The sequence below is a fragment of the Thalassophryne amazonica genome, chromosome 11 (genome assembly GCF_902500255.1).
Source record: "Thalassophryne amazonica chromosome 11, fThaAma1.1, whole genome shotgun sequence".
NCBI classification, from domain to species: Eukaryota; Metazoa; Chordata; class Actinopteri; order Batrachoidiformes; family Batrachoididae; genus Thalassophryne; species Thalassophryne amazonica.
This window is the reverse complement of record NC_047113.1, coordinates 55,744,964-55,772,695: the sequence shown is the minus strand read 5'-3', so window position 1 is coordinate 55,772,695 and position 27,732 is coordinate 55,744,964. Positions and strand designations below refer to the sequence as shown.

Genomic DNA, 27,732 nt, shown 5'->3' with positions numbered 1-27,732 from the left:
AAATAAATCTTAGAACATCTGTGTCACAACTGTTGAAAATTTTAGCTACTATTTCTCAAATAATGGTGAATAGGTCCGAAGTGCCTCTTTTTTTTGTACCATTTTCTAATGTAACTGGTGACATCTCATGTGGTTGAATATAACTGCAATATTAACTCAATTTTCTGAACCCACTTATTCCACTTAAGGGTCACTGGGAAACCTGAATTTAATTTCAGACTGCTGCAAAGACTAGTAACATTCAAGGAGTGCCCAAAAGTAATAAGAACTGGCCTGTAGTGGAGAGTGTAGAAACTTTAGCTGATCATGGCAGCTGTGTGTGTCAAGCCTAAAATCCTGTGAAACAGTCTACCTTGTGTGGTTCTCTGCCATGGTTTATCTTCTATATGTGCGAAAGTCGGTGTGCCAGTTTCTCTAACAAACTGGAGTACCCGATCAATCTTGAGAGCAGACTGATGTGTGCTCTGTCTCTCACTAACTAGTGAGCTTCACCCACTAAAACACACACATGCAGGGTTCTGCACAGGAGCGTTGTGACTGGCACTAATTACCTCCACTCCATATACATAAAAACACCATTCCAGACTGGCATCTATGAGCTGAAATTTTGAAGGTACTCACAATCTGTCAGTGAATATGGTCTTTGGAATATTAATGACATGTCTGAAATGACAGAATGGTTTTGATCACAAAACCTGTGAACAAGCTAAGCTCAATGCATAGATTGGACGAAAAACAAAACAATGGTTCTATACTTAGAATCCCAGAATTCACTTGTTTTCAAACATTTTTGCTTCTTTTGCAAAAATCCTGGCTGGCGTGCATACATTCCTACAGCTATTGTGCCATCGCCCACACATAGAGGTGATGCTGGGGACCGTTAATACGAGTGTGTGAAAACAAGAAGTCATCAGAATGATGTGCACATCAGAGAAACACTGATGAAAAATGAACTCACCCATGTGTTTGCAATTATATGGGTGGACATAAAAGCATGCGCAAAGTGATGTGTAAAATAAAATATCACTAACAATGGCTGCATTAGCGTTGTCAGAGGACCTTGAAAATGGTGCAATTTGACCTGAGCGTGTATTCAGGGAACACGAGGATTTACTTGCAAATGATAATAATTGGCTCATAAGCCCATTTCAGTTACCAAGGTCACTGTTACTGGGGTTCCGTGCAGCACTGCGGCTGACCCAGAGTGCAGTATGGCGAGGAGCCAGGGGGGTGTCTGTGCCCACACAGGTGCTGACCACTCTGGGCTTCCTGGCATCAAGGGCATTCCAGTGTGAGCTGGCCGAATGGTCAGGAGTGTGCCAGTCAGCCTTGAGCAAGCCATGCTGGCTGTGTGGAATGCAATCATCCGAATGTCATCCAGGTACATCACGTTCATGTTGGAATATCATAATCACAGGGAACAGGCTAGAAGCTGGCACAGTGCGTGATGAATGGCTACATAGGTAAATATTATTTGCATAAATGTTCTGAACATTAACCAGCGCAGGCACATTTGGGCATATGTTGTTTGTTATTATTATTCATTTTGTTTCTTGATGGTGAAACTACAACCTCTTAACAAGCCCCTGATTGCCTGTCTGTGTACAGTATTTGTCAATAACGCGTGTGTAATGTTGTGAATGTCACACACTGTCAGTGGCCATGCCCCTCACTGTTTTAACATCAGTGTGTGTGTGCTGTACTGAAACCACAGCGTTTCGGCTTCAAACAGATGCTCCCAGTAACTCTTTAACCATTTTATGTATATTCTGTGTGACAAGGTCCCAAATAAACTATCCCTGCACGTCTCCATGTCATTCCTAACACACGCTCGGGTTAATCTCTAGCACCCTTGCCGCCACTCTATACTACTCATTCTTCAGAATGGGAGGGTGCTTTGGGTCCAATCTCCAATTAAGGGTATTAGGCCCTTCCCAACCTGCAGTATGGAATGCCATCCTGGTGAGCGAGCTTTAATTCAGAGAAGGAAGCATTTATTGCCAACATATCGATTCCTTTATCATCCAGGCAAGAGGAACTTATGGAAAAAATAACTTGCCATGCAGGCCAATCCCCGGCCTGCAGTAAGGAATCCAATTGTCCACTTTGAGTGCGTTGAAACCTCTCTGGTCACCATGTGATACGTGGACACCTCTGTGTTGCAGCAAACCTTGACGTAGAACACACAATGTGTAGATTGCAAAACATAGCCCCAGCCATCGCGTGGAATCAGGCTACCTGGTTGATGTCTTGGAATATGCCATATCTCTCCTCCACCCATCTCGGTGGCGCCTCCAGCCACTCTGAGTGCATCAGTCTCTCCACTCAAAGGTTGTCGGCTCTCCCATCTCGCCGTCTGGCGTTCCTACCTGCTTTCATCCCCTCCGTCTGTTCGCCCACCAACAGTCTGGTGACCGCTGCCGAGTTCGTGTCCGGGGTAAGCATTCTATGTGCAGAGTCGAAACTCCTCTTGGTTCACTCAGTCTCCCGAGTGAGAGAGGGAAAGAGTTCTCTCTCTGTCAAAGTGCGTCCTCTTTTCCATCCTCACAAACACCAAAACCCCACCTTACTCATACACTCCACCAATCACTCCACACCACACGCCCTCAAACCAGCCAATCAAATCCACCAGCTGGTACACGTGCAACTGATTTCTCAGTGATTCTCCTGATCTCAATCTGATATTATTACTGATAGCAGACACAATTAACCCGGTGCAAACTTTTACATTAATGCAAATATACATACAACACATTTCCTTCCTTCATAACTCTGATATTCCACCAGGCTACATGTGTTCATGTTGACTGACGTGACAGAGTGGGGAATGCCAGCTCCAGAGCGTATTTACATAGATTTGCATATTTAAATAATGGTTTTCAGATAACTTTGAAAACCATTATCAGACCACTTATCTTCCGATAAGTATTGGTCCAATCATTTTTATACCGCTAACATATTTTTGCAAAGATGGTAAATAAAACTTAACAGTTATAAACATTTATGAGGTCTAACATCAGTTGAGTACCTACCTGTTACATGTTTTGTAGTAGATGCACAGTTCTATCCTCTGCAAACAGAGGAGAACTGGTTCTAGAAAAACCTCTCTATCCTCTGCAGGCAAAGGCAAAACTGGTCACAGAAAAAAAAGCTAATTTTTTTTTTTACCCCATACTGATACGCTGGCAATATCACCCAAGTCATCCAGAGGCATACAGTTTTAACTTATGGTTAAACTTTTAACCAAACTAATTTCGGACAAGTTACGATACAATATAAGACGATACAAGACGATACGATACAAAACTCAGTATCGTTAAATATATTTAAGAAACTTTTGAAATATGACTTGTTGCTACATTATACTCAGGCTAGATCCTAATAGTAAATAATACAAAACAATGTATATATAATGTACACAACAATGAAATTTAAATGTATTATAATTAAATGTCTTTGTACCTTGTTTTTTTTTTAATGCCTCTGTCACAACTGTAAATGTAAGAAAAATTGCTGCCGCAAATAATCTAATGTGTTTGACATACTTTTGTGAATATGACTGCAAAAATCAGTATGAGATTAGTTGATGGGATAAGTGCAATATTATTTCTAGATAATGTGGGACTGTATGAATGTGTGTGTGTGGGAGTGCTTAATGCATCCATAGGGGGTGGGGTGGTGGGTGATTTTTTACTGTTGTAATTGTAATATATTTTGTGCTTAGGACTCCTTTTATAAGCTAAGGTAGCTTCTTGGGAGATCCTTTTTACAAATTTCAAGAAAGCTTCCTCAAATGCATACTTCTTGAAATGTAAATGAAATGTCTTTTTTTTTTAAATATTTGTAAATAAATTTGTATTGAATTGAATTGAATTTAAATTAGCATCACGTCTGAAGTTTTATAAAGTGAAAATATCAGATATGTTTTAGTTTTAAAGTAATGCACTAATTTTGAAGGTTTTAGTGTGGACATGCTGTGCCCACTGCATTATGGGTAATCTCAGTACATTCACGACAGAAGAAATGCATTTGAGATGCTCTGATCAGGCTCCACACGGACAACAGCATTAAACACTTTGTATATTGTACCTAAAACTCTCGTGAATATACTCTCTAGGTTTATAGATGTTATTGTGTTTGTTTTATATAAAAATGCCAGAAGAAGCCCAGGTTGCTTCTCCATTATTTTCAAATGAAATCATTGCAATTGATTCCTGTTTGCTATTTAGAGTCCTGCTTATGTCAAACACTGTCTGTCGTCTTTGTTACAGAGTAATGTACAGTAGTGTTCAGAATAATAGTAGTGCTGTGTAACTAAAAAGATTAATCCAGGTTTTGAGTATATTTCTTATTGTTACATGGGAAACAAGGTACCAGTAAATTCAGTAGATTCTCACAAATCCAACAAGACCAAGCATTCATGATATGCACACTCTTAAGGCTATGAAGTTGGGCTATTCGTAAAAAAAAAAAAAAAGGAGAAAAGGGGGTGTTCACAATAATAGTAGCATCTGCTGTTGACGCTACAAACTCAAAACTATTAACTATTAACTGCTTTTTTAGCAATCCTGTGAATCACTAAACTAGTATTTAGTTGTATAACCACAGTTTTGCATGATTTCTTCACATCTGCGAGGCATTCATTTTGTTGGTTTGGAACCTCGTTTACTAGTGTGCTTGGGGTCATTGTCTTGTTGAAACACCCATTTCAAGGGCATGTCCTCTTCAGCATAAGGCAACATGACCTCTTCAAGTATTTTGACATATCCAAACTGATCCATGATACCTGGTATGCGATATATAGGCCCAACACCATAGTAGGAGAAACATGCCCCTATCATGATGCTTGCACCACCTTGCTTCACTGTCTTCACTGTGAACTGTGGCTTGAATTCAGAGTTTGGGGGTCATCTCACAAACTGTCTGCGGCCCTTGGACCCAAAAAGAACAATTTTACTCTCATCAGTCCACAAAATATTCCTCCATTTCTCTTTAGGCCAGTTGAAGTGTTCTTTGGCAAAGTGTAACCTCTTCTGCACATGTCTTTTAATTTAACAGAGGGACTTTTTAGGGGATTCTTGCAAATAAATTAGCTTCACACAGGCGTCTTCTGTCACAGCACTTACAGGTAACTCCAGACTGTCTTTGATCATCCTGGAGCTGATCAATGGGTGAGCCTTTGCCATTCTGGTTGTTCTTCTATCTATTTTGATGTTTTTTTCCATTTTTTTCTACGCGCCTCTGGTTTTTTTTGTCCATTTTAAACCATTGGAGATCATTGTAGATGAACAGCCTATAATTTTTTGCACCTGCGAATAAGTTTTCCCCCCTCCAATCAACTTTTTAATCAAACTACGCTGTTCTGAACAATGTCTTGAATGTCCCATTTTCATCAGGCTTTCAAAGAGAAAACAATGTTCAACGGGTGCTGGCTTCATCCTTAAATAGAGGACACCTGATTCACACCTGTTTGTTCCACAAAATTGATGAACTCACTGACTGAATGCCACACTACTATTATTGTGAACACCCCCTTTTCTACTTTTTTTTACTAAAAGCCCAATTTCATAGCCTTAAGAGTGTGCATATCATGAATGCTTGGTCTTGTTGGATTTGTGAGAATCTACTGAATCTACTGGTACCTTGTTTCCCATGTAACAATAAGAAATATACTCAAAACCTGGATTAATCTTTTTAGTCACATAGTACTACTATTATTCTGAACACTACTGTATATAAGATGTCTGAAATTCAGTTTGCGTTTATTAAATTCCATGCATCTTAAATGTAGCAGACACAGATTATCTGGAATTTTGTTTTGCCAAGTTTTCAAGGTCTCTGCTGCCATCTACTGGCCAGTAGTGTTCGTGACAGTATTCGCCCTAAGTACTGAGTGTCTGGGCACCAGTAGATGGCAGTGTTCTATTTATTTTGACACTGTTTATATCAGATGGTTATCTAATTACAACTTGGCTTTTTTTTTTTTGCAAATGCCTTTTTTTTTTACAAATAAAAAATGGCATATTTTACAAAAGCACATTTATATGTCAACACTAACACACACCTCACATTAACATGTTGGTTTTTACATAGAATGAATTAGTCAACCAATCAGTGTTAGCGGAGGCACATTTTATCTGACTGTGTTTGTTACAAAACTTCAGAAATAGTGCATTATTCAACATTAAAATATATATGTTATATTTTAACTTTGTACAAATGACAGAATTGACATTAATGGAGTTATTCTATTGGCATTAATTTTATTTAGAAATCAAACCATAAGTCAGCATTGCTTTATTTTCCAAGACCTCTGCCTCATGGCGACACTGCTATTGAGTAGAGAATTGCGCTTTGGTGCTGGAAGCTATGAAGTAAAGAGGAACAGTGGGCAGGGTGCACAAAGACACAAGTACTGACTCATTGTTTGGGTCTTGGTCGCCTTTGATGCAACCAGAAGCGATCATGGTGTTAAAACTCAAAATCAGTGTGTTAGTGGTTGCAAATGTACCGGACACAATACTGGAGGTTATCGGTTAGCTGTAGCTTCCGATAACTTTTTGGATGGTTTATCGGTTTAGCTTTATAAAACATAACTTTTCAGTTAGCTGATTATCTGTTATCGAAGCTGACTTTTTGGTTAGCTGTGCCTGCCACTGGTTTTAGTGCACTTCATGTTTTAGTAGGAAATTCATGCAAATCTCTGTACATGAGGCCCCTGGTCTGAAGGTGAGTGCAGATATTTTCTCCTATTTAAACAGCACAATTTTCAGATATACCATATATCGTATGTACACTCTGCTTGTGCACACAGGGATGTGCATCAGCGCATTAACCTACAATGACGCTGACTTGAAAACAGAATTTTAAACGGAGATAAAAATAAACACTAATGGAAAAATACAAAACTTCACCTTATCCCATCACTGTTTCACCTCAGGGAGCTTTGGTGACTGTTTCCATAAAGGATCTGTCTGCCCGCAATGACACAGTTCCATTTCCTCATGTGTGTGTTGTCTGTTGTCATGAGGCCAGTCATGGTTTGCAAAGCCCTGCTGTTGACCTAGGCAGGGATGTACATCTGGAGCTGGTCCCCGGGCGCCTAAAGGCGACCTCTGCTCCTAACTGGCAATTAGGATGGGTTAAATGCAGTAGACACAATTCATTGTGCAGGGAACATGTTCCTATGTGCATGTGACAATAAAATTCTTTTGAATCCTTGAATCCTTTAAAACCTTTCACTTGAGTCCACCATCTTAATACCAATGCATTAGATTCCAGTACATCTGTTTTTCTTAATGGAATAGCAGATGACAATCTGATTGGTCTAATTAATTTTACCCCCAAAACTCCCCCACAGTTAAACGAAAGATGAAATTCAATCCCTTTGCTCCCTGTGCCTCACTGTGCACTCAGATGTAAATAGCAAAGTAGAGCTGGATGTGTGTCAAATCCAATTATGCACCATGCTTTAGTCTGTGCAGAAAAGATGGCCAAGACTGGGTGCTGATGTCATGTTTGGGCTGGTAGGTTTTGTTTGGCAGGATTTTAATGTTTGTTTTTGGTGGTTAGTTTCATGTTCCCTGCATTCTCTTGTCCTTTGTCTGGGGTGTTTGGTGTTCGGTGTATCTTACCTGTTGTCCTCTGCTTGCCACACCCCGTTCCCGCTCTTTCATCCTCACCTGTTTCCCATTACCTCTGATCATCACCTGTATTTCAGCCTCATGTTTCCCGTCTGTCTTTGCCAGATCGTTTTTGCTTTATGCCAGCGTTTCCAGCCTTATTCCACAATGTTCTTGTTTTCTCATTCATGTCTTGCCATGTACCGACTGCTGCCTGTTTTATGACCCTGCCTGCCATTTGATGTTTTGGACACCGTTGCTGATTTTTGTTTGGTGCCCTGTGTACCAAAGCCTGCCTAGTAACCAAGTAAAGCCTTTTGAACTTCCACTTTTGAGTCTGAGCCCTGCAATTGTCTCCCACCTTTTCAAAAAGAATAACAGTTTTGTGCTCCATATATGCATTTGTAAATAAGTAATGTTTACAACTAAAGTACATGAAGTATTGAAAAATGATTACTAAACTGCAGGTTACCCCCACTACATGCTTGCTTGTTGTGTGCATCTGTCAAGGTTGCTAGGCAACAGGGGGAAGGAGTGGGATGCTAGTGATGCAGTCGAAAAATGCTCCGTGGGCTAGACCATCTCATTTCATGGTCTTGGAAGGCCAGATCTCTGTAGAACGCAGCCTTTGAAGGATATGGGCCCTGAATTGACAGACAGCTTCTGTATTCTTGTTGCTCACTCAAAAAAAAAAGTGTTTTAGTTCAAGGCAATTTGTTCAGTTTTGTAAACACAATGCAAAGACAAAAGTGATGATTTACATCACTTGAAAATGGGAACATGGTGTTTTACCAACACATGAAACAATAAAACATTGTTTCTCGAAGTGATGACTGTGGTTAAACGAAAATAAAACCAAGGATAAATGTCAAGTGTAAACATAGAAAGGTAAAAATGTACAAGTATGTGCCCAACATTATTGTCTGTCACATCCCGGCAGTTAGTTATGACTGATTCATAGCCGAGCGATAAGCGATTCAAGAGCAGCAAAGCAGAGTCGCACTCTATCTGCAAACACGTCAGGCCTCCTCTTATCGCACAACCTTGACAGTGAATTAGAAGCTTGTTTTTTTTAATGTGCTTTTCAACAGCGAGGAGGAGGAACGTTGCATGGCATTTTATAATTTCACCATCAACCTGTCATTCATGCTAACAAGGTCAACAACTCTGATAATGTTCAGCATTGACTAATGAGACAATGAAAATCTGTGGGCTGGCGTATGACTATAGCAGCGTGACTCACTGTTACAGCTGAAACCATGCACTAGTGAATAATTAATTTTCATTATCTTCATCTCTTGTGCAATTATACCGTAAGGTTCTTCCAAATATTAGGTGTGCATGTGTTCTTCACTCAGTCTTGCACAAACCCTGAATCGTTTCTCTCTCATTACCATACCAGATTGATATAATCACGTGCCCGCCTTAATATTGGCTTTACTGCTGTACATATCTCCATGACATTGGGTAATGTGATAAGCATCCAGCGGATTCACTTAGCTGAGAAGATAACTGAATTTTGCAACTTAATATTGTGTCTGTGCTCGCACAATGGGGCCTCATAAAAAAAAAAAAAAATTAAAATCCAGACGTTTTCTACTTTAAAAGCACACAGCTTTTACAGCCACATGCATAATGAACACCTTATTAAATCTGTCGGCTTAACGGCGGAATGAGGCAATGACATGTAGTGCTTTCAAATCTATGTGTGGCATGCATAATAGTAATTGTTAAATTATGTCTGGTATTGCCATCATTTAACACCAGACTTCCAGTGGCAAAGATCATTTATTGGCATTTATATGTAGCTTTATTCAATTAAAATATATTAATTGTTGTAATTGCATGGTATGTCATTCATCACTAATGAATAATGGCCTGGGAAATGAAACATGGTGCTTGTTTATTCCTTTGGCTGACATTTACCCAAATGCCACATATCCACACCGCTTCCAGAGGTGCAGTATGTAAATGTAATTTCCGTATCACTGTACAATTGTCTGGCAAATATCACTAAACAGAAATCTTTCTCAATTATGGCCTTCTTCATTTTGCAGTATGAGAATGATCAAAAGGGGATATATTTATAAGGTGTTTATTGCCTCCAACAAGGCGGTTATGGGATCAGCAGCGTTCGTTTGTCTGTCAACAAGATATCTCAATGTGACATAAAGAGATTTTAATTAAATCTGGTGGAGAGCTCAGCCTTAGGGTCACAAAAGAGCTGATTAGATTTTGTGGCAGATGCTGATCCAGTATTGTTCCATTTGATATGAGTTTTATGTTGGCTTCCCTGCATTCACCTGCGTGTCACCTCAGCTAAGTACAAATTAAAACAAGACTACTTTTATGGCACTGAAATATACCGCCGTGCTGCAAACTGACTAATAATTATAGAGGTCAGGTCTTGCAGCATGCACAGGTAGTGTGCATTGCAACATCCACCACACGACAGAGCCACCATGGGTCCTGGAAGGCAACCACCCAGGCAGACAACCAGTGTAGCTCCATCTCCCTAAATTAACCATTTATCTGTTGCAGACTGGGGATGGCTAGAAACATATAAAAGTATAACACAATGCTAAAATACCCTCGGCCATACGAGCATAAAAATAGGAAACAGAATGTGACATTCTGACCTCTTACACTGTGCTAGTTTATGCAACACTAACAGGCAAAACAAAAAAAAAAAGCTGGCTTCTTCTTCTGTGCTTTTTCTATGCTGTGCTTTCTCCTTGTGTATGTGGTGCTGCCCCCAGTGGTGAAGCAGAGATGAGCAGAGGCAACACCAACATTCTGCAGCACAGTAGGAAAAACCTGACAATCTTTAGTTTTCATGAAATATGTATTGAACACTTTGGGCTTATTCTAATTTGTAATGGGAAATGAATGTCTACATTAAACAAAGAATTGCATTGAACTGCATCACATTGCACCAAATTCAATTGGTCAATAATAAAAAGTATCATCCCTGAATCTGATGATAGCTCATGTATCCAAATTTTTTAGATTGTTTTTATCAGGGAGACATGCACACTCCTGATGAGTAATCACTGGCATTTCTGCTCTTGTATTGTGAGGTACTTGGCAACACAACTGCAAAAAAAAAAAAAAAAAAAAAAAAAAAAAAAATATATATATATATATATATATATATATATATATATATATATATATATATATATATATATATATACACTCAACAAAAATATAAATGCAACACTTTTGGTTTTGCTCCCATTTTGTATGAGATGAACTCAAAGATCTAAAACTTTTTCCACATACACAATATCACCATTTCCCTCAAATATTGTTCACAAACCAGTCTAAATCTGTGATAGTGAGCACTTCTCCTTTGCTGAGATAATCCATCCCACCTCACAGGTGTGCCATATCAAGATGCTGATTAGACACCATCACCACCACAGGCTTAGACTGCCCACAATAAAAGGCCACTCTGAAAGGTGCAGTTTTATCACACAGCACAATGCCACAGATGTCGCAAGATTTGAGGGAGCGTGCAATTGGCATGCTGACAGCAGGAATGTCAACCAGAGCTGTTGCTCGTGTATTGAATGTTCATTTCTCTACCATAAGCCGTCTCCAAAGGCGTTTCAGAGAATTTGGCAGTACATCCAACCAGCCTCACAACCGCAGACCACGTGTAACCACACCAGCCCAGGACCTCCACATCCAGCATGTTCACCTCCAAGATCGTCTGTGACCAGCCACTCGGACAGCTGCTGAAACAATCGGTTTGCATAACCAAAGAATTTCTGCACAAACTGTCAGAAATCATCTCAGGGAAGCTCATCTGCATGCTCGTCGTCCTCATCGGGGTCTCGACCTGACTCCAGTCGTCATCGTAACCGACTTGAGTGGGCAAATGCTCACATTCGCTGGCGTTTGGCACGTTGGAGAGGTGTTCTCTTCATGGATGAATCCCGGTTCACACTGTCCAGGGCAGATGGCAGACAGCGTGTGTGGCGTCGTGTGGGTGAGCGGTTTTCTGATGTCAATGTTGTGGATCGAGTGGCCCATGGTGGCGGTGGGGTTATGGTATGGGCAGGCATCTGTTATGGACGAAGAACACAGGTGCATTTTATTGATGGCATTTTGAATGCACAGAGATACTGTGACGCGATCCTGAGGCCCATTGTTGTGCCATACATCCAAGAACATCACCTCATGTTGCAGCAGGATAATGCACGGCCCCATGTTGCAAGGATCTGTACACAATTCTTGGAAGCTGAAAATGTCCGTTCTTGCGTGGCCGGCATACTCACCGGACATGTCACCCATTCAGCATGTTTGGGATGCTCTGGACCGGCGTATACGACAGCGTGTACCAGTTCCTGCCAATATCCAGCAACTTCGCACAGCCATTGAAGAGGAGTGGACCAACATTCCACAGGCCACAATTGACAACCTGATCAACTCTATGCGAAGGAGATGTATTGCACTGCATGAGGCAAATGGTGGTCACACCAGATACTGACTGGTATCCAGGGTCGGACTGGGAACAAATTTCGGCCCTGGCATTTTTCCTCTGGACCAGCCCACTATTGGCCGGACGAATCCACCCCCAAACACGCACACCCACCCGTCCATACCAAACCCCCAATGAACAAATACTATACACCTAAACACCATGAACACACACCTAAACACACAGTTTCACTGTCATTTCACCTTGATCATAGTACAAAACGTGTTCCCGGTGCCACGAGGGGGCATCCTGATGACATTAAAGGCAATTACATATTTTGACAAAATTACAAGTTTAAATGACTATATATATATATATATATATATATATATATATATATATATATATATATATATATATATATATATACAAGGGGAACCAATCGGAGCGTCAGCAGCAATTAAGAGATTATCGCCCCGTTTGCGCTTAAACTGCCTTGTTTCTGCTTACAATCAACTTCAGAATGATTAAGAGGTTTTACATTGTTATCTGACAGTTAATAATCACATTATTAGTGTGAAGTTCGCTGATCCACAGCAGGATTGTTTTCCACCGGTGCGGCGTCAGCGCAGTTCCACCGGCGTGGCTCCACCGAGGCCCGAGGCGTCAGTGCAGTTCCACCGGCGCGGCTTTACCGAGGCCCGAGGCGCCAGCGCAGAGTTATCTGACCATGGGTCCGAAGAAGGCACTGATGGCGGAGGAGGGAGACGATATCAAAAAGTCCCTGGACTTTTTGTCTGAGGAAATCTCTGTTGTTAAAATGCAGCAGAAATCCATTATGGAGCTGGTGGAAGAAGTGAAGGCTCTCCGGATCCAGAATGCCGAGAAAGACCAGCGTCTGGTGTACCTGGAGAACCGTGTTGCGGAGTTGGAACAGTACACAAGGATGAACGACGTTATTATTACAGGAATTCATATTAAACCTCGATCCTACGCACGGGCGGTGTCAGAAGACAGCGGAGGGGAGGCCAACGAGCAGGAGGCCAGCTCAGTGGAACAACAGGTGGCTGACTTCCTGCAATCTAAAGGTATTCAAATGGACTGTAATAACATTGAAGCGTGCCACCCCCTGCCCAGGAGAGAGGATGGAGACAAGCGAGCAGTTATAATGAGGTTTGTCAACAGAAAACATAAAATGGCATTGTTAAAACAGGGACGGAAACTTAAAGAAACAAACGTATTCATCAATGAACATCTGACCAAAAGAAACGCAGACATCGCCAGGAAAGCTCGTTTCTTAAAAAAGCAGGGAAAAATTCAACAGACATGGACATCCAACTGCAAAACATTTATCAAATTGAATGGAACACCAGAACAAGCGAAGGTTATGGTAATCAGGAACATCAAGGAACTGGACAAATACGACCAATAAGGTATGAGGACACAAACACATCACAACACCATGACACAGACCAGAGGAACCTATTCATCTACTACATCATCTACATCTGGAGACAAGAAGGATTGCTGATCATGGAAAAGTAGAACTGAGAACATTTAAATACACAGACCACAATGTACTGGACTTGGAGCACGATATAGACCCGGACAATAATTTCTTCTCAAATATCAGTGACAGTTGTTGCTATTATACAGATGAACAGTTTAATCGGATCATTAAAATGGATAACAAATTATCAATAATCCATTTCAACAGCAGAAGTCTATATACAAACTTTAACAACATTAAAGAATATTTAAGTCAATTTAAAAAAATATTTAACATAATTGCTATATCAGAAACATGGATCAATGAAGATAAAGGAATGGATTTTGAACTGGATGGATATGAATTTAATTGTGTAAACAGAAAGAATAAGAGTGGAGGAGGAGTGGCTGTGTATGTGGATAAAAACATGGATTATAAAATAGTAGACAATATGACAACTGTGATTGATAACTTATTAGAATGTATAACTATTGAAATATGTGAAGAAAAAAGCAAAAATGTATTAGTCAGCTGTATATATAGAGCACCAGGATCTAGTATTGAAACATTCACTGACTGTATGGGAAAAATGTTCTCAAAAACTAATCAAAAAACTGTGTTCATTTGTGGTGACTTAAATATTGATCTGCTCAATCCAAATAAGCATAAAATAACAGATGAATTTATCAATATAATGTACAGTATGAGTTTATATCCAAAAATCACCAGGCCAAGCAGAATTACATCCCATAGTGCTACCTTAATTGATAATATATTCAGCAATGATATTGAGAATAACACTGTGAGTGGATTATTAATCAATGACATTAGTGATCATCTACCAGTTTTCATCGTTTATAATAGAAACCATCAGCGGAATCAGCCAGAGGAGAAAATAAAATACAGGCGAGTGCGGACAGAGGAAAACATGAACACACTAAAGAAGGATTTACAGGAGCAAATGTGGGAAAAGGTATACAGTGAAAGTGATGTTGATAGTGCATATGAAACGTTTTTACAAATATTTACATCATTATATGATAAAAATTGTCCAATTAAACAAGACTACAGAAAACAAAAAATCCAAGCTCGACCATGGATGCCGAAAGGGTTACGAAATGCATGCATGAAAAATACACTGTATAGAGAATTCATAAAACTAAAGACTAAAGAAGTAGAAAATAGATATAAGAAATACAAAAACAGATTAACTAATATTATATGGGTATGTAGGAAGGAATATTATAGTAACATATTATATAATTACAAAAACAATATTAAAGGAATATGGGATATATTAAATAGCATTATCAAAAATGGTAATAAAAAACAGAGTTACCCTCAGTATTTCATTGATAATAATGTCAAGAAGGAAAATAAGGATGAGGTAGTCAACGGTTTTAATAATTTTTTTGTAAATATTGGACCAAGCTTGGCAGAAAAAATTCCCGATTCCCAACCTGAGGATTGGGATAATAATCTCATAGAAAGAATTCCCTGTTCAATGTTCCTCACTGCAGTGGATGGAAAATAAATTATAGACATTGTGAATAATTGTAAATATAAAACATCTACCGATTTAAATGAAATTGATATGGTGGTGGTAAAACAGGTCATTGAATGGATTGTAGAACCATTAACATACATCTGTAACTTACCATTTCAAACCGGTAAATTTCCCAATCAAATGAAAATAGCTAAGGTTGTGCCGCTGTATAAGACTGGGGATAGACACCACTTCACAAATTATAGACCTGTTTCTTTGCTTCCACAATTTTCCAAATTATTAGAAAAGTTATTCAATAATAGATTAGACAAATTCATAAATAAACATAAATTACTTACTGATAGTCAATATGGATTCAGAGCACATAGTTCAACATCACTTGCATTAATAGAATCAGTTGAGGAGATTACAAACGCCATAGACCACAAATTACATTCAGTTGGAATATTTATAGACCTTAAAAGGCTTTTGATACAATCAATCATGACATATTAATCAATAAACTTGAACAGTATGGGATTAGGAGGTTGGTGTTGCACTGGGTGAGAAGCTACTTAAGTAACAGAAAACAGTTTGTGAAGTTGGGGGAATATACATCATCATGCTTGGACAATGATTGTGGTGTCCCACAGGGGTCAGTATTGGGTCCAAAACTGTTTCTAATTTATATAAATGATATTGTCAATGTTTCCAAAATATTAAAATTAGTATTATTTGCAGATGACACAAGCATTTTTTGTTCAGGGGGGATTTGCAGGAGTTACTGAGGAGGATCGGTATAGAAATGGGAAAATTGAAAATATGGTTTGACAGAAACAAATTATCATTAAACTTAAGTAAAACAAAATACATGTTATTTGGCTATTGTAATACAGACATACAGGTTCAGTTACAAGTCGAGGGGGTAGATATTGAAAGGGTACATGAAAATAAGTTTCTGGGGGTGATAATAGATGATAAGATAAACTGGAAGACTCATATAAAACATATACAAAGTAAACTGTCAAGAAGCATTTCAGTTCTAAACAAAGCGAAACATATTCTGGACCACAACTCACTCCGCATTCTTTACTGCTCACTGGTTTTACCATATTTACAGTACTGTGCAGAGGTATGGGGTAATACTTATAAAGGTACAACACAATCACTATCAGTAATGCAGAAAAGAGCTATAAGAATTATTCATAATACTGGCTATAGAGATCATACAAATCCACTATTTTTACAATCCAAATTCTTAAAATTCACAGACTTGGTTCATTTTCAAACAGTACAAATCGTGTATAAAGCAATAAACAATTTACTTCCAGCAAATATTAAAAATATGTTTTTTAACAGATCAGGGGATTGCAGTCTGAGGGGGAAATTTAATTTAAAGCATCAGTGGGCACGAACAACATTAAAAGGTTTCTGTATTTCTGTCTGTGGGATGAGGATGTGGAACAGATTGAGAGTGGGGCTCAAGCAATGTCCAAGCATGAACCAGTTCAAACAGCGGTACAAAAATATGTTTTTTTCTAGGTATAGGGAGGAGGATGTTGTGAAAGTGTAAGAGCATGGACTCACAACAGGGGGCGCAAATGAACGGACAATGGATAAAGCCAAATACAACACTTTACTGTTGTGAAATTGCACAACAACAACAACAACAGATTACAATATGAACTCCAATATACACAGGGGTATGTGGGCAGGCTCGAAGATAGGAGACGTCAGTCCAAGTCGAACCGGAACCACACGATTTCCACTGCCACCGAACCCCGGGAATACTGGAGCCGCCAAGTCCCGAACTCCCAGGTGGCCACTGCCTACGCGTGTCGGACCTGGTACTGCTGGCGAGGAGCAAACACAGTTAGAAGTGGGTGCGTGTGCACCCAGCAACACGTATGGTGGGAAATCACCTCCACCTCTCGTCGAAAAAAGGAACAGAGTAAATGCTGTCCAACACACACAAGCAACAGATATTCCTGTCAGAAACACAGTCAGCTGAGAACGTTACCTCTTCGTAGAGCGATATCTCGGCAATGAGGTGGGGATGCCGTCTTGCTGATATACCACTAAAGATCAGATAATCGATGACAGCTGTCGTCGGTGATAAGTGACAGCTGTCACTCCGGCTACTCCTGTGAGGCGGCAGCGCCCTCTGGTGCCTGGAGCCCGCACTCCAGGCAGGGCGCCCTCTGGTGGTGGTGGGCCAGCAGTACCTCCTCTTCAGCGGCCCACACAACAGGACCCCCCCCTCAACGGGTCCAGGATGAAGCTCTTCTTCACCCAGGAGCGTTCTTCGGGGCCGTACCCCTCCCAGTCCACCAAATACTGGAAGCTCCGGCCCATCCGTCGGACATCCAAAAGCGGCGCACTGTCCAAGCCGGCTCGCCATCGATGATCCGGGCAGGAGGTGGTGTCGGACCCGGAGTGCAGAGGGGTGAGGTGTGATGCGGTTTAATCCTTGACACGTGGAAGACGGGATGGATCCGCAGTGAGGCCGGAAGCTGAAGCCTCACTGCGGCGGGACTGATGACCTTGAGGATCTTGAATGGACCTATGTACCGTTCCTGTAATTTTGGGGAGGCCACTTGCAGTGGAATGTCCTTGGTGGACAACCACACTTCCTGCCCAGGACGATACGTAGGAGCCGGGGTCCGCCGCCGGTCTGCATGGGACTTTGTCCTCATCCGGGCCCTCAGCAAAGCAGAACGGGCGGCACGCCACACCCGACGGCACTTCCGCAGGTGGGCCTGGACCGAGGGCACACCGACCTCTCCCTCAACCAGCGGGAACAACGGGGGCTGATACCCCAGACACACTTCAAAAGGGGAGAGGCCGGTGGCGGACGACACTTGGCTGTTGTGGGCATACTCGATCCAGGCCAGATGGGTACTCCAGGCCGCCGGGTGCGCGGCTGTCACACAACGCAGGGTCTGCTCCATCTCTTGATTGGCCCGTTCTGCTTGCCCGTTGGTTTGGGGATGATACCCGGATGAGAGACTGACCGTGGCCCCCAGTTCCCGGCAGAAGCTCCTCCAGATGTGCGAGGAGAACTGGGGACCACGATCGGAGACAATGTCTGTTGGAATCCCATGCAGCCGGACGACGTGGAGGACCAGGAGGTCCGCTGTCTCCTGGGCTGTTGGGAGCTTCGGGAGGGCCACGAAGTGGGCCGCCTTGGAGAATCGATCCACTATCGTGAGAATGGTGGTGTTGCCCTGGGACGGCGGGAGGCCCGTGACAAAATCCAGGCCGATGTGGGACCAGGGGCGATGAGGCACGGGCAGCGGCTGTAGCAATCCCGAGGCCTTGCGGTGGTCGGCCTTGCCCCTGGCGCAGGTGGTACAGGCCTGGATATAATCCCGGACGTCGGCCTCTAGGGACGCCCACCAGAAGCGCTGCCGGACAACTGCCATGGTTCTTCGCACCCCTGGATGACAGGAGAGCTTAGAGCCGTGACAGAAGTCCAGGACTGCAGTCCTAGCTTCTGGTGGGACGTACAGTCTATCCTTCGGCCCAGTCCCGGGGTCCGGGCTTCGTGCCAGGGCCTCCCGGACGGTTCTCTCTACGTCCCAGGTGAGGGTGGCCACGATAGTGGACTCCGGGATGATGGGTTCCGGTGGATCCGACAACTCCGTTTTGACTTCATCTTCATGTACCCGGGACAAGGCATCCGATCTCTGGTTTTTGGTCCCGGGACGGTAGGTGATCCGGAAGTCAAAACGGCCGAAGAACAGTGACCAGCGGGCTTGCCTGGGATTCAGCCGCTTGGCGGTCCTGATATACTCCAGGTTCCGGTGGTCAGTGAAAACCGTAAATGGCACGGACGTTCCCTCCAACAGATGTCTCCACTCTTCAAGAGCCTCTTTCACCGCAAGGAGTTCTCGACTGCCGACATCATAGTTCCGTTCGGCCGGGGTCAACCTGCGGGAAAAATAGGCACACGGGTGAAGGACCTTATCGGTCTTCCCGCTCTGGGACAGCACAGCTCCTATCCCTGAGTCCGAGGCGTCCACTTCAACCACTAACTGGCGGCTAGGATCGGGCTGCACCAGAACTGGTGCAGACGAGAAGCGCCGTTTCAACTCCTTGAACGCGGCATCGCAACGATCCGACCAGGTGAAGGGGACTTTTGGTGAGGTCAGGGCTGTCAGGGGGCTAACTACCTGACTGTAGCCCTTAATGAACCTCCTGTAGAAATTAGCAAAGCCGAGGAACTGTTGCAGCTTCCTATGGCTTGTGGGTTGGGGCCAGTCTCTCACCGCCGCAACCTTGGCCGGATCAGGAGCGACGGAGTTGGAGGAGATGATAAATCCCAGGAAGGACAAAGATGTGCGGTGGAACTCACACTTCTCGTCCTTCACAAACAGCCGGTTCTCCAACAACCGCTGCAGGACCTGACGTACATGTCGGACATGGGTCTCAGGATCAGGAGAGAAGATGAGTATATCGTCTAGATATACGAAGACGAATCGGTGCAGGAAATCCCGCAAGACATCATTAACCAAAGCTTGGAACGTCGCAGGGGCGTTTGTTAGACCGAACGGCATGACCAGGTACTCAAAGTGGCCTAAAGGGGTGTTAAATGCCGTCTTCCACTCGTCTCCCTTCCGGATCCGAACCAGGTGATACGCATTTCTAAGATCTAGCTTGGTGAACATTCGGGCTCCATGCAGGGACGTGAACACCGAATCCAACAGGGGCAACGGGTATCGATTACGAACCATGATTTCGTTCAGTCCCCTGTAATCAATGCATGGACGAAGTCCGCCGTCTTTTTTACCCACAAAAAAGAAACCTGCACCCATTGGGGAGGTGGAATTCCGGATCAACCCGGCGGCTAAAGAGTCCCGGATGTAGGTCTCCATTGATTCGCGCTCAGGCCGTGAGAGGTTGTACAGCCTGCTGGACGGGAACTCACCGCCTGGAACCAAATCAATGGCACAATCGTACGGACGGTGGGGGGGAAGGGTGAGCGCCAGATCCTTGCTGAACACATCCACAAGGTCGTGGTACTCCACCGGCACCATCCCAAGATTGGGTGGGACTCTGACCTCCTACTTAGCCAGGGAACCGGGAGGAACCGAGGAACCTAAACATACCCGATGGCAAGTCTCGCTCCACTGAACCACTACCCCGGACGGCCAGTCGATCCGGGGATTGTGTTTCAACATCCAGGGGAACCCCAAGATCACACGGGAGGTATTTGGAGTCACAAAAAACTCGATCTCCTCCCGGTGATTTCCTGACACCACCAGAGTTACAGGTGGTGTCCTATGTGTGATTGGAGGGAGGAGGGAGCCATCTAGTGCTCGTACCTGCACAGGCGAGGTAAGAGCCACCAGAGGGAGCCCTATCTCCCTGGCCCATCTGCTGTCTAACAGATTCCCTTCAGAACCCGTGTCCACCAGTGCTGGGGCCTTCAGGGTTAAATCCTCATACAGGATTGTAACTGGGAGTCGTGTAGCAATGTGGGTGTGTCCCACGTGAATGTCTCGGCCCACCCCTAGCCCAGTCTCTAGGGGCGGGCGTTGGTGTTTAACCGCTCGGGGCAGTCTCTCAATTGATGCTCTATCGAGCCACAAACAAAACACGCCCCGCGGTCCAGCCTCCTCTGTCTACTCGGTGCTCTAAATGTGGCCCTGCTCGTGTCCATAGCTTCGTCAGCAGGGGGAGCTGTAACCACACGAGGCGCAGGGACCGTGGAGCGTGGGGAGGGCGGAACGCGATCGGAACCGGAAGGGAGAGGGACGGCGCGTGCCCGGCCACGCCCTTCGTCTCGTTCCCGACGGCGTTCTTCCAACCGATTGTCTAATCGTATGACGAGATCGATAAGCCCATCTAAATCCCGCGGTTCATCCTTAGCCACCAGGTGCTCCTTTAGAACCAATGACAGTCCGTTTACAAAGGCGGCGCGGAGGACAGTGCTATTCCAGCCTGACCTTGCAGCCGCGATGCGGAAGTCGACTGCATAGGCAGCTGCGCTCCGGCGCCCCTGTCTCATTGACAGTAGCACGGCCGAAGCGGTCTCTCCTCTATTCGGGTGATCGAACACTGTTCTGAACTCCCTCACAAACCCATCATATGTCTGAAGGAGCCGTGAATTTTGCTCCCAGAGCGCTGTAGCCCAAGCGCGTGCCTTACCACGAAGCAGATTTATCACATAAGCTACTTTGCTAGCATCAGTCGCGTACATGACGGGACGCTGTGCGAAGACGAGCGAACACTGCATAAGGAAATCCGCGCACGTCTCCACACAGCCTCCGTACGGCTCTGGGGGGCTTATGTATGCTTCCGGGGAAGGTGGGAGGGGTCGTTGAATGACCAGTGGAACGTCACTGTTAAGCACAGGGTCGACGGGAGGGAGAGCCGCAGCGGCGCCCGGAGGGCGCGCTTCCACCTGCGCGGCGAGAGCCTCCACCCTGCGGTTCAGGAGGATGTTCTGCTCGGTCATCAAATCCAACTAAGTCGTGAAAGCGGTGAGGATCCGCTGCAACTCACCGATCACCCCTCCTGCGGACGCCTGTGCGCCTTGTTCTTCCATTGGCCGTTCAACAACCAGTTGACGCCCCTCGGGATCCATGATGATGGCCGAGATATCCTGTTGTGAAAGTGTAAGAGCACGGACCCACAACAGGGGGCGCAAATGAACGGACAATGGATAAAGCCAAATACAACACTTTACTGTTGTGAAATTGCACAACAACAACAACAACAGATTACAATATGAACTCCAATATACACAGGGGTATGTGGGCAGGCTCGAAGATAGGAGACGTCAGTCCAAGTCGAACCGGAACCACACGATTTCCACCGCCACCGAACCCCGGGAATACTGGAGCCGCCAAGTCCCGAACTCCCAGGTGGCCACTGCCTACGCGTGTCGGACCTGGTACTGCTGGCGAGGAGCAAACACAGTTAGAAGTGGGTGCGTGTGCACCCAGCAACACGTATGGTGGGAAATCACCTCCACCTCTTGTTGAAAAAAGGAACAGAGTAAATGCTGTCCAACACACACAAGCAACAGATATTCCTGTCAGAAACACAGTCAGCTGAGAACGTTACCTCTTCGTAGAGCGATATCTCGGCAATGAGGTGGGGATGCCGTCTTGCTGATATACCACTAAAGATCAGATGATCGATGACAGCTGTCGTCTGTGATAAGTGACAGCTGTCACTCCGGCTACTCCTGTGAGGCGGCAGCGCCCTCTGGTGCCTGGAGCCCGCACTCCAGGCAGGGCGCCCTCTGGTGGTGGTGGGCCAGCAGTACCTCCTCTTCAGTGGCCCACACAACAGAGGAAGGATTTTGTATGTAAGTAGGTATGTGTAGGTGTATATTTATGTTTGTGTGTGTGTATATATATATCTATATATATATATTGATATCGGTTTAGGTGTGTAGGAATCTATGTGTATATGTGGCAAAGGGTATCACTGGTTGTGGGGAAGAAGGGGTAGGGGAAAATAAGCTGATGCTTCACCCTACCCCTTTTCGGACATGTTGGGTACACAGTAGGAACTTTTTTGTTGTTGTCTTCACTGATCTATCTTGTAATTGTTGTTGTATCAAATGTTCGAAATAAACAGTTTTCATTCATTCATTCATTCATATATATATATATATATGTATATATATATATATATATATATATATATATATATATATATATATATATATATATATATATATATATGTATATATATATATAAACATCATGAGGTTTATGTCACAGAAATCCTACTTTACAATCACACTGCAGTCATTGTTAAATTATTTCCTTTTGCATTTATAATAAACATTTGTATTTATTTAGTGTTTGTTTTTCTGGTTGAAATAAGATATAAATAATCTACCAGACTTCAAAAAATATACAAGTTTCCATGTTATTTTATTTGTCTAAAAATAAATGTCTGAGGTTCCTTATGTTAAACAAGAAATAATCTAATCTGAAATAACAGGTGGTTTTAATACAGATGAAAGGTTTCTAAAGAACCATTTATTGATTTATTTACCTATTTTAATTACAAATTTTGAGGTAACAACAACAAAAAACATTTCCAATGATTTTTCTTCAGAAAACTGCTCTATAAATGAGCAGTCCTGTCACACGTTAATGTTTTGTACAGATCAGTGGTTTCTGCACCAATCGGATTGGTCCAATCCATTTTGTAGAGATCAGTGGTTTCTGCCACGAGTCTTCCGTGTTTTGGCCCGACGCGCCGTTCCTATTGGACAATGCAAAGGTACGTCACAGCTCAGAGTGTCGAAAGTTGGCGCACCTCATCTCGACAGAACACTGGCTCTGTGGTATGCAGGAGATCACTTGACCGAGCGTCTATACGTTCAAATAATAATTTTTAAAAATACTGTCATCACTCTTCACTCTTAGTCAGTCTCTTACAATGGTGTAGCGTAAATACACAAGCTTTCCAGGAGCGCACGTCTCTTCCGGTGCGCACTTTTTTTTTTGGGGGGGGGGGGGGGGGGGTGATGATAAACTCATCACCCAAGCAGAAAAAAAGTTTTTGTGTCTCCATAGTGTGTGTGTGAGTGAGAGGGAGAGAGAGAGGGGGGTAATGTGTAACCACTGCTAGGATTCACGTTTCATTTAAAGATTAACAAAAGTAAAGCACAGTTAATTAAGATAAAAGAAACGATTCCAACCTTGTAATCAGTAGGAGAGCGGAGAGAAGTCCAGGCGCAGAGGAGTCAGTCCATTCACAGGGGCAATCTGATTGGCCACCCTATATGCTTCTCCAATTGTCATTGGCTGTTGGTCATGTCAATTATTGTGCTCGATGTAAGTCATCGTTGTGTGATCAAACAGAAACAAAACTGAAACCTAGAATAAGACTGCGCCGTGTATGAAACACTACAGAACTTTTATTTTGACACAAATTCAGGAAGAGGTTCTGCAGCTGCGCCGATTAAATGCTGTAGCTTCACCGATCACGGACTTTCCATGTGTTGACCGCAGCACGCGGTTCGAGAACACTGTATATTTCCATAATCTCTATAAATATGTGAGGGCCGGCCCACGCACGTCTAAATATGCAGCGGCCCACCGGGCAAATGCCCAAAATCACAGATTATCAGTCCGAGGCAGCTGGTATCCCCCCCAATAAAACAAAACTACACCTTTCAGAGTGGCCTTTTATTGTGGGCAGTCTAAGGCACACCTGTGCACTAATCATGGTGTCTAATCAGCATCTTGGTATGGCACACCTGTGAGGTGGGATGGATTATCTCAGCAAAGGAGAAGTGCTCACTATCACAGATTTAGACTGGTTTGTGAGCAGTATTTGAGGGAAATGGTGATATTGTGTATGTGGAGAAAGTTTTAGATCTTTGAGTTCAACTCATACAAAATGGGAGCAAAACCAAAAGTGTTGCATTTATATTTTTGTTGAGTGGATATAAAATTCTAAAATAATGGAGATTGTTGGTGGTAGCGTGTGTGAAAAAAAAAAATCCAACTGGGCCATCCACATCATCCGCCATGAGAAACCCTAGAACTATGGGTGCCAAAATTTTGAATAGTTCCATACTGTATGCCATGCTACCTGTTTCATTCTCCATGGGGACCCGGTCGCGATAATGTCACTTTCACGTCAGATCATGAAACGTCACTTCGGGATCACATGATGTGATCTAAAATAGGGTTGGGAAACAATTGATTTGGTCGCGGCAAAAAAAAAAAAAAAAAGATTTGGTTGCAGAACGTCATTTCTGCTTGGCTTCTGTCCCAGATCAGTCACTGGCATTGCTATGCACACTGCTAAAACCTCACAGACTGGGTGCGCGGATGTGTAACCGAAATGCTTGAAATGGCAGAGTGGTGGGGTGGGGGTCAAACGGGCCCTGGTTGGGGGGTCGGGAGAGCGAAGCTGAAGGGTCTTAGCCATGCTCATGCTCCCCAGAACATAAACATATTATTTACTGTTGTTGTACATTACATTACATCTCAAGACCTTCATACACTCAAGCAATTTTGAACTATGGTGTATCACATACAATCGACACGATATATTTATATCAACTTGCGTCAATGTTTGGGCCAAGGCTTTGCCTTAGTTATATTACAAGTAAAATTTCAAATGCTTTCTTTGATATTGCAAGACAGGGCATTTTTAAAATGACATTTGCATTAATGAAAACGTTTAGGCATATGTATAGTGATAATATCTATGAAGACATATGATGCAGTATGGATTGGGATAAAAGTTTGGATCAGTGGAATTAAATATATTTTTCATGGGGTCTGAGCTTAATTCAATCAATGTATGGAAAAAATAAGCTTATCTTATACCAACATAAAAAGAATGTTTGAGATTATTTGTAAAGTGATGTGTTCGTTGAATTGTTTTTTCAGTGACTTTTGATTTTTTGTTTTTATAAAAAATATTTTACCACATCAAAATAGATTTTCAGTATAGTTAATGATGAAGACAAAAACAATAAATTGCATTTTTTTTTCATCAAAATTGTAGTGTGCCTTAAACTTTTACACAACACTGATTGTAAAACACTCTTTTTAATAAAAAAAAAAAACACTGAAAAACACTGATTGTGCATACAATACACATTTACAGAAACATTTTTAATATTACCTTTTTCCTAAAATATTTACTTTAGAGACCATTACAATGCTCCAAAGACTGAGCTGATGTGCTGTGCTTTACCACCCAGCAGTCTAATAAATTTTTATTTTGCTTCAACCTCTAGCCAAGCGAATAATGTGTGGTAATATGAAGTAATCATTTTTACTGGAGACATCACTCGCAGGAAGATAGCAGGTAGGTATATCACTTCCCACCATACGGTCATGGCTGTCAAGCACCAGCCAATCAGAAGGCGGCAATTTGCCACAGTGTTCCATGTTGTGATTAAATAGTTCCAAGGATGACTCTGGCATACAGGAAGGCTCTTTGACCAGACTGATACTCATCTCCGGCTCTAGATTGGAAGTAGTGGTGGCACAGCTACGTGTCTCTGGATTTGCTGTTATTCTTTCCCATATTCCCCCACAGGCTCACTGTGCAGTATGCTGTTATTTTGGTCTCATGAATATAGAAAATTTCAACTTGACTCTCAACTAAGTTGAAATCATAAGAAGCAGAGGCAGAAGGGAAATGAGAATGCATTTTGATATATGACAGAGTGGGCCCTGAATAAGGATGTTTGGCAAAAATAACAAGCCTTTGCTGAAATAAAAATAGATATTCTGTGATAATGCTGTAAATTTATTTATATTTAATTAAGTGTTGCACAGATATAAATACTGCCAGAACTCTGTGTTGTGGTATTTTGCAACATTAAGTAGAAAAACTATCTTCTATTCTGCCCAATTTTACACCGTAACATCCATCCATCCATCCATTTTCTTCCGCTTTATCCAGAGTCAGGTCGCGGGGGCAGCAGCTCAAGCAAAGCTGCCCAGACCTCCCGATCCACATACACCTCCCCCAGCTCCTCCAGGGGAACCCCAAGGCGTTCCCAAGCCAGCCGAGAAATGTAGTCCCTCCAGCATGTCCTGGGTCTTCCCCGGGGCCTCCTCCCAATGGGACGTGCCCGGAACACCTCTCCAGCAAGGCGTCCAGGGGGCATCCGGAAAAGATGCCCGAGCCACCTCAACTGACTCCTTTCGACGTGGAGGAGCAGCGGCTCGACTCCGAGCTCCTCCCCAGTGACACCGTAACATATGTACATGTAAATCTTGCATTCTTAAGGGCCCCTTCACACATAGTGCGAATGTGGTCGAATTGCGCATGAAGCAGAAATCGTATGCAAAACGTGTAAAATTGTAGCTTCCTCCAACGCCTCATACACCTGTTGTTACAACTATTTGCGCACACCAGCGGCTGAAAGACAGAGTGTGAGCTGTGAAAGCCCATCGAACCCGCTCACGGCAGGTGTCGGTCAAATTCCAGCTGAGACACACAAACATGTAACACCGCTCATTTGGCACTTAGAAAATGTGTGGCCATTCGCACTGTTAGCAGACAGTCATTGTTGAGCTGGATGTGAAATTTGTCTAAGTGCACCACAACTGTGGTGTTGCAAACAGCCACACACGTGCTGCATGTGTCTCACACGTGTGTGCATGTGTCGCCCCCCCCCCCAATACATCTGGCGTGCCGGGGTGGGGGGTGGAGGACACTTGCATAAAATGCTTATATGAATGTACAGATCTGATCATGTGGGGGCCGGACAGTGAGGTCTGATCGCACACAGCACAGGGAGGGGCCTGTCAGCTGATCATAGCACACTGACAGCTGGATGACACCTCAGTGCACACATTACAAACACAGAATCCATCGCCAGGATAACACATAACACAGAGACACGTTGGTCTGGGCACTGAATGGACGGGGATGGGGGGGACCTGTCCGCTCACAGTCGCGGCTTTAAAGAGCTCTGCTCCTGGACATCCCAGCTTGAGAACACATTCCATATTTGGAAGGACATGAACTTACAACATTGTGAAATGGTCGAGTAAGCTGATTGGAGAGTCTCAGGTTCAGCCAGAATCCCTGTATACTCGACAGGAGGACAGCTGATTCGATTCTGAGAGACGTCTCCCACCCTCTTCATGGTGGGTTTCAGCTGCTCCCCTCAGGTTGGAGGTTTACGGTACCAGCTTGTAAAACCAAACATTACAAAAACAGCTTCGTACCAGCAGCCATCAGTGTTAAC

General features: G+C 43.3%; 1 long non-coding RNA gene across 1 annotated transcript; it reads right to left on the bottom strand.

Annotated features, from left to right (window-relative positions):
• Positions 1 to 3,076: 3,076 nt before the first annotated feature.
• On the bottom strand, positions 3,077 to 27,732 carry LOC117520884. The gene is made up of 4 exons (XR_004563803.1): positions 27,613 to 27,732; positions 9,773 to 9,779; positions 5,628 to 5,632; positions 3,077 to 3,093 (listed from the first exon to the last, which is right to left on the bottom strand). It is a non-coding gene; the product is annotated as an uncharacterized LOC117520884 (long non-coding RNA).